The 7,596-nt window shown below is 44.1% G+C and overlaps 1 protein-coding gene across 1 annotated transcript in view; it reads right to left on the reverse strand.

Annotated features, from left to right (window-relative positions):
- Acsm1 (acyl-CoA synthetase medium chain family member 1) overlaps positions 1–5,976 on the reverse strand; it is a 33,555-nt gene extending 27,579 nt beyond the window's left edge. The window contains exons 1-2 of the mRNA XM_013115758.3: positions 5,849–5,976; positions 252–412 (exon numbers count right to left, since the gene is read on the reverse strand). The gene's annotated coding sequence lies outside the window, so the exon portion shown is untranslated. The remainder of the gene's footprint in view (positions 1–251; positions 413–5,848) is intronic.
- Between the last annotated feature and the right edge of the window lie 1,620 nt (positions 5,977–7,596).

Here is a 7,596-nt window from a genome sequence, read left to right on the forward strand (position 1 = left end):
ACATAATTTGAAGGTGGCATTCCCAGAACTTAAAACTGGACTCTCAAGTTTAAGCCTTTTGTGGAATATATAAATGCATGAAGACAGACAGGTGGACACACACACACACACAGAGACAGAGAGACAGACACACACACACAGAGACAGAGAGACAGACACACACACACACAGAGACAGAGAGACACACACACACAAACACACACAGAGACAGAGAGACAGAGACAGAGAGAGACATAGAGGACTTGTCTTACCTGGTACTATGAAGGACACAGTTGTCTAGGTCTACATAGGAAAACAGACACGTAGAGTCTGCTCTCTGTGACAGTCCTTCCCAGTACTCGGCACACAGCAGTTGAACTTGGCCCCTGGCTGGGGAGAATGTTGAGCAGATAACTCCAGGAGTTGGATGATGCTGTGGGGGGAGGAGACGTTCAGTGGAGAGGGCAGAAAGCAATGCAGGCTTCCAGAAGGGGCAGCCAGCTAGAGAAAGGATTGTGTAGAACCTTCCCAGTGTTTGTGGGCTACTCCAGGTGGGACAGGAGAAGAGAGGTGGGGTCTCCGTAAGTTTTCCACAGCTAACCTGCTACCCCTTTCCCAGTTTGCACTCTTCATTTTCATCTATATGACAGCTGAAGGACCACATAGTTTCATAGCTAAGACCCTTGCTCTAGAGCCATAGAGATCTGTCTCATCGGTGTGGGTCTCAGTTCTGCCTACAACACCTGTCTCTTCCTGGATGATCCCCTTGCTCCATCCCTCACTTTATTTGTAAAATGAAAATGATAAGCTCTAAGGCTTTTGTTTGCAGGCTAGTGTTACAGGAGATAATTCTTGAGAGGCTCAACACACAAAGATAGACTCTGTTAGCTGTTTCATTTGGGACTCTAATGAAAAGATACAATTTTATGTATGGGCAGAAGGTAGGGTCTTTGTAGTTCTAAAGGTTTGGGTTTAAATACTGGATCTGCCACTTGCAAGAAGAAACCTTAGGCAAGCCATTGCATCCTTGAATTGGGCATCTTATCAATAAATGATGTTGGGCGGTTATTGTAAGGTTAGTTCTGTGAGATCATTAACAGGATTATCTAACTAAATCTGTAGAGAACCTGACCCAGGGATTGAGATACAGGCTGGATATTGACTGCATTGATTGTTTGATGAAGGTGATCACACACAGTGCCTGTTGAAGTGCTTTTCCATTGCTCCAGTGTGGGAAGTGTTGTTGGAGAATAGAGGGCCTCCAGGGTCCTGGCCTGGCTTTCCCAGTGCTCTTACCCTCCTAATCTTTGTTGAATCTGGGATAAAAATGCTGATGTGCCTCCATTTCTGATTTTATATTTTCACCTAGGGAATATATATATGAAGACCTGAAGCTGTTCTCCCAAGGAACTGGGTCTTGGTCGTGTGGAAAGAACTTCCATTTTTTTCCATTACCTGGTCAATCGTATCAACCATATCTGGAAAAAATTGTCTCTGGAATGATATAAAGTCTTCCTGTAGTTTGGTCTTTGTTGCGCCCATAAAAAGGCACCAATGGCTTCCTAATTCAATTCAGATTTGGTATGGAATAAGGTTTGGGAGACGTTTCCTAACACCTAGCACACAGCAAGCACTTTTCAGATGGAAGATCTTTTTTTACAAAGACACTTCAGATGAGATGCACACAGATGAGGTCAGTGCTCCATATGGATCCTTTGCACTTACTATATCAACTGTTTCTACTTCCACATCTGAAGATGAGAACAGAATTGATTCCATATGCTTGTTGTGATAATTAAAAAGTATATATACATTACTTAGAGGAGTGCCTGTCATATGTGTTAATTATTAGGGGAGAGGAACAGGAAGAGAGAAGAAATGATCAGTTCTTTTTAAATTTAGGTGTATTCATGTAACACAGCCAGTCTACATAAAATTCAACAAGCATTATTCACATCAATACCTTTGGGATTAGGGACCTAGAAACTTTAAGATTTTCATTATTTAAATTCCAAAATTGATTTTCTCTCCCCCCATGTGTGTATGTGTGTGTATGAAATGTGTGAATGAGGGTGTGTGCATGCCACAAGACATTAGGAGTCACTTCTCTCATTGTGTTGAGACAGTCTCTTGTTTTCCTGTGAGCCTGCTTCCTCATAATTCTCTTGTCTTTGTCTTCTATCTTGCCTTAAGAATGCTGGAATTATGGGTGTGTGGCACCAGATCTTGAATTTTAATGAGTGTTCCAGGAATCAAACTCAGATAATCAAGTTTGTATAACAAGCAACCTTACCCACTGAGTCATCTTAATGGCTCTGCATGATCTTAACATTTCTTCTTCTTCTTCTTCTTCTTCTTCTTCTTCTTCTTCTTCTTCTTCTTCTTCTTCTTCTTCTTCTTCTTCTTCTTCTTCTTCTTCCTTCTCCTTCTCCTTCTCCTTCTCCTTCTCCTTCTCCTTCTCCTTCTCCTTCTCCTTCTCCTTCTCCTTCTCCTTCTCCTTCTCCTTCTCCTTCTTCTTCTTCTTCTTCTTCTTCTTCTTCTTCTTCTTCTCCTCCTCCTCTTCCTCCTTCTCCTTCTCTTCTTCTCCTTCCTTCCTTCCTTCCTTCCTTCCTTCCTTCCTTCCTTCTTTCCTTCCTTTCATTACTGGAGACTGAACCCAAAGTATCGCATACAGTGGGCAAGCACTGCACAACTGAGCTCCATCTTCAGCCTTATTACTTATTAAGATCCTTTTGCCTCAAAGAAATTATAAACACAGACTCATTTAAACAGAGTAAAGTGTCGTGACATGTGTTTTTCTTTCATTGACTGTCTTATTTATTTAAGACACCATGTCCAAGTCAACTTACAAAAGGAAGCATTTGATTTGGGGCTCATGGTTCCAGAGGGTAGTAGAGTCTATGATCACCATGTGGTGAGTGTGGCTGCAGGTAGACAGGCATGGTCCTGGATAAGTAGCTAAAAGCTTTTTATCTTATCCACAAAGAAGAGGCAGAGAGAGGCAATGGGGAGAGATTGAGCCTGGAATGGGCATTTGAAACCACCCACAGTGACAGATCTGAATCTCTGCAAATGGCCAAAGGAGGAAAGCATTCAATAGTCCTATCCAGCCTGCAAACCACAACAATAACGGGCATAGGCAGATGCTCCCAAGGGTGCAATAGTGGCAGTTATAACTTGGGGGGCAACAAACAGCTGTCTAATTGGATTTAAGGGCTACTCAGTGGTAGTGAATTCATGCCTAGTTCTGTAAACCTAGCTAACTACCTGTGGGTGATAAGGTCATAGACTTTAGAGAAGAACCTTCTTCTGCCAGTTTCCTAAACCAATATAACTTCAAACTGCATTCTAAGTACTTATCTTTACTCCCAAACATAAGTAGTTCTTACCCTTCATCAAAGAAACTATGGTGATATCTTGCTTGTACAAACAAGGTCAGAGAATGGAGCATGCTACTAGCTAACCACAGAGGTCTGGAGGTCTGCACAGACAGATAGGAAGTGAGGTAGCTGGGCAGAATCAGGATATAAGCAGGAAGAAAGAGGAAATTGCTCTCTTGTATGCTGAGATGTTTAGGAGGTAAGGTGTGCTGTGGCTTGCTCCTTCTCTCTGATCTCTCAGCATTTCCCTCTATATCTGACTCCAGCTTTTTATTATCTAGACCAATTAAGAACTCCATTCACATTTGGCACCCAACGTGGGTCATGAACCTACAACCCTGAGATTAAGAGTCTCATGTTCTACCAGCTGAGCTAGCTGGCCTATCACAAAAAGACACAGGCTATAAGACTTAGACCTTAGATGTATTGTCTCACAGCTCTGAAGTTTAGCCACATCCATCAGTATTGGCATGGGTGGTTCCTTCTGAGGCTGTAAGGCCGGGCTTAGTCCCAGGCCCCTCTCATTAGCTGATGGATGGCCCTCTTCATGCCCACATGATGCTTCCTTGTGTCTGCCTATATCTGTGTTCAGATTTCTCTTCTTGGTTAAGTCAGCATTAATACTGGACAAAAAAGCCCTCTTTTCTGTTGGCCAATATAAACACAACAAGGAATGGAACCCATTTCTGTGTTTCCCATTGACACATCATAGCATCAGTGACTTCCTCAGAGACCCCCCAAGGGAAGGAATGGTGTCAGAATTTGTTTTGAGTATCAGAAACAAGAAACCTGCCAAAATACATGAAACCAGCTTAAGATTGGAAACTAGGAGCCACTGTTATAAATATTCCCCTTCTCATTTCTTGAAACACAGGAAGATGCCAGTATTTGTCAATTCTTCCTTAATTTCCTATTGTCTATTCTTCCTGGCACCTCTAACTACTATAGTTTAAATTTCATGAGGAAAATAAACTTTATATAAAAATTTGGATTAGTATTAGTGCACCCCTTCCATGTTCAGGTGCATGCCACTATGGGCTTTTGAGTGGGGGCATCAGGGGACATCTCTCCAGGCTGGGCTCTTGCTTTCCACCTTGTTCAGGTACGGTCTTTCTTGTTTGTGCCAAGAAGTGTACTCTAGACTAGCTGGCTGGTGAGCTTCAGGTCTATCCTCCTGACTCTCTTTCCCATTTTGTAACAGGAGTGCTGGGATTACAGATGTGCACCCCAGCCAGCTTTAATGTGGATTCTGGGGATTGCCATCGGGCTTACTGGCTGAGCCATACCTCCAGCCTTTTTTGTTACATGGCACCCTCAAAGCACAGGACGTTATCTAGAACTCAAACCCACACAATGCTGGCAGCTGAATAAATGAAAGAGAGGACTTGAGCGCCACCTGGTGGTCAGACTAGCTTTAACCAACGCCTTTGAGCCCCGCTTCCCTTTCTGTGGTCTGCATGGTAAGGCTGGCAATCTGGACACATTCCTGCCCTGGATAAGTGAAATCTTTGTCTGATGAAGGAAGAAATGGAGAACTTGGAAATCATCAGGCTCATGTAAACTATACACGTTCTAGAAAATTCTGCCTTCATGCTATTTACTGTCACTAAACCCAGGTTGACCCTGGAGTGGCACAGGACTAGCTTGTCAGTGCATGGGGTTTCCTGGGACCCTGCTCCACCCAGGCTGCCTGTGAATAAAGAAAGAATGAACTCTCTTGGAGCCAGAGGGAGCTGCATCAGGGAGCTCATGGGTAAGAAGAAGAAGACCAACTCTGCCTCTCACCAACCAGACCCCTCCAGATTCACCTCCCTGTTGACACTGTCAGAAAGAGGCACTAAACGTTGACATATTGGTGTTAGGTGGGTGGAGCTGACAACTGGTAATGGCTTAAAATACTATGGTAGCATCTTCAGTATAGTATATATGTGCATTACCCTCTGGGAGTTTTTTCAAGGTACAGATTTTAGGTGTCACACTCTTTCCATCAGTGTCACTGCTCATCTTGCTGGAAGACCTGGACCAGTCAAGTCAACAGTGGGTTGGGCCCTTATTTGCCCAGCTTGCAGCCCAGAGGGCTCCACTTGTCTTACGTTAGGACACTCCTATTTGTCAGTACTCAGCTCCTGAATGGAGCTGGAACATGGGAAGTGTTGGTAAGATGTGAACAAAAAGACCGATTCCAACAAAAGACCAGATCTTAGTGTCTGCAAAGCTTTCTCCTGCCCACAGCTCCCTTGTCTTCCTCTCCAGCTCCCCTTTTGCAGCGGACAGTCTCTTGTAGCTGGATGAACTAAGGAAGCCAAAATGAAACAGGCAGTCATTCTGACCATGGTGCATGCCACCTATTGGCCATGCCAGGCTTGACTGCCCCTGGGGTGAGGGGGGAGGGATCTCATGCTCTTCCTTGCCTTGCTCCTGCACAATGCATCTTTCACACAATTACTCTCTCCCACTTACCTACTGGAACCCACAAAGGACTGTGTTACCTGCTTTTCATAGATGAGGAAACCGAGGCTCTGATTGCTGGCGGCGTATTCTTCTTGGTAAAAGAAATGGAAGCGCGACACATTACCTTCACCTCTGAAAGTGAGTGGCTGCTTCCTTTTAGGTAAGGTGACACTGCATGCCCTACCCACATGAGACTTTTTGGCTTCCTCTTTCCACTATCAATCACCTTGATGCATTTCGACTTTTATATTTCTTAACCTTTGGCTCAGATGGCTTACCTTTGTTTTACTTCTTGGTGCAATTGTTTTACATTGCTTTTATTTTCTTCTCCAGTGCTATAGATGGGAAGCAGGGCTTGTCACATGGTGTGCGTGTGGGGAGTGTGGGTGGGTGGGTGCTCCAGCACTATTTCTGAAAACCCTTAACATTTTAAAAAAGGAAAACAATGTCAATTCAACACGAAATCTTCTATCTCAACCCCAGCTTTCAAACAAGTTTTAAGCGCCACAAACAAATGAAACTAAATACTGTGAAAACACAAATTGTTAGCATTGGTAAATCCTGTTGGGTCATAGTATGCTGCCAAGTATTTGAGACTAGTTTTGCTAAGAGGGAGCTCATATTTTCACTAGTTATTTGCTGTTATGGTAACACTGTTCAAACAGGCAACTTTCAGATCTCAGGAAGTTAAACCAACATATATTTTCCTTCCTTGGGTCCGCAGGTCCTGGGCAGGGGGCAGCTCTGGGCTTCTGCTTTGTCAAGGCTTTGGTTCTGATGACAGTGGCTCTCTAGTGTGTGCTTTCTTCACTAGTGTGGCAGGTAGCAGAAACAGGTTGGCATCATACCTATTTCCATTTTGGTGGATGAGACAAGTAATAGGGACCATGCTCAACTTCAGGGGAGCAGAATTCTGCAATCTTCCCTTGGGGTGGAGGGGGCACTGAAAGTTGCTGAATAACAATAGACTATCATAGATGATCAGGAAACCTAGGGATAGCAAAGTGGAGCTTTCTGAGGGACTGGAGGAAGATGATTTTGGTTCAGCCATAACTCCTGCCCTAGTACTGGGCTCAACAGGGATTCCTTTTTTTCCCCCCTGGAACTCACTCTGCAAACCAGGCTGCTCTCGCACTCAGAGATCCTTCTGCCTTTGCTTCCTGAGTGCTGTGATTAAAGGCGTGTGCCACCACTGCCACACACTCACAGCAATTTTAAACAAGCTTGCATAACGTAGAACACATGAGAGTTTGCCACATTGCTCAAGCCCCTCCTTCCTTTACAGGTTACAGCCCTGAGTCTTTAACTTTTCTCTCACTCTTTTTCTCGTTCATATTTATTGAAAGTGTAGACAGCCTTAGCTGCCTCTGTCCTTTCATGTGTCGTGGCTCAGCCAACAGCCATCAGTCTTCTGATCCATGTGTTGAACTGAATATTGGTGCGACGAGGGAGACAAGCACCTAAATATTCTGCCTCCAAATGTAATGGGCCCTCTGCAATTCTTGCTGGGACTGTTCTCAGCAGTGCCGTTAGACTGTTTTAGGATTGTTCCCTTCCCTCTTTCTGATACTGCATTGACTTTCTTTGTCCTTTGTTTTCACAGGATCTCCTTCCTCTTTGTAACCTTTAAGCTTATTACGGCTCTTCAAGAACCTGCCCTCAGAAGCCTGTTGATCCTCTCATTCCTGTGCTCTCTTCACCCATCTCAGCAACCTCCTGGATTCTAAGTCTTGATTTCTCTCTGAGCTCAGACTTGGTTTTCTGACTAATTTTTCAGTGTTACATG

Source organism: Mesocricetus auratus, unplaced genomic scaffold (genome assembly GCF_017639785.1).
Source record: "Mesocricetus auratus isolate SY011 unplaced genomic scaffold, BCM_Maur_2.0 Super-Scaffold_4256, whole genome shotgun sequence".
NCBI classification, from domain to species: Eukaryota; Metazoa; Chordata; class Mammalia; order Rodentia; family Cricetidae; genus Mesocricetus; species Mesocricetus auratus.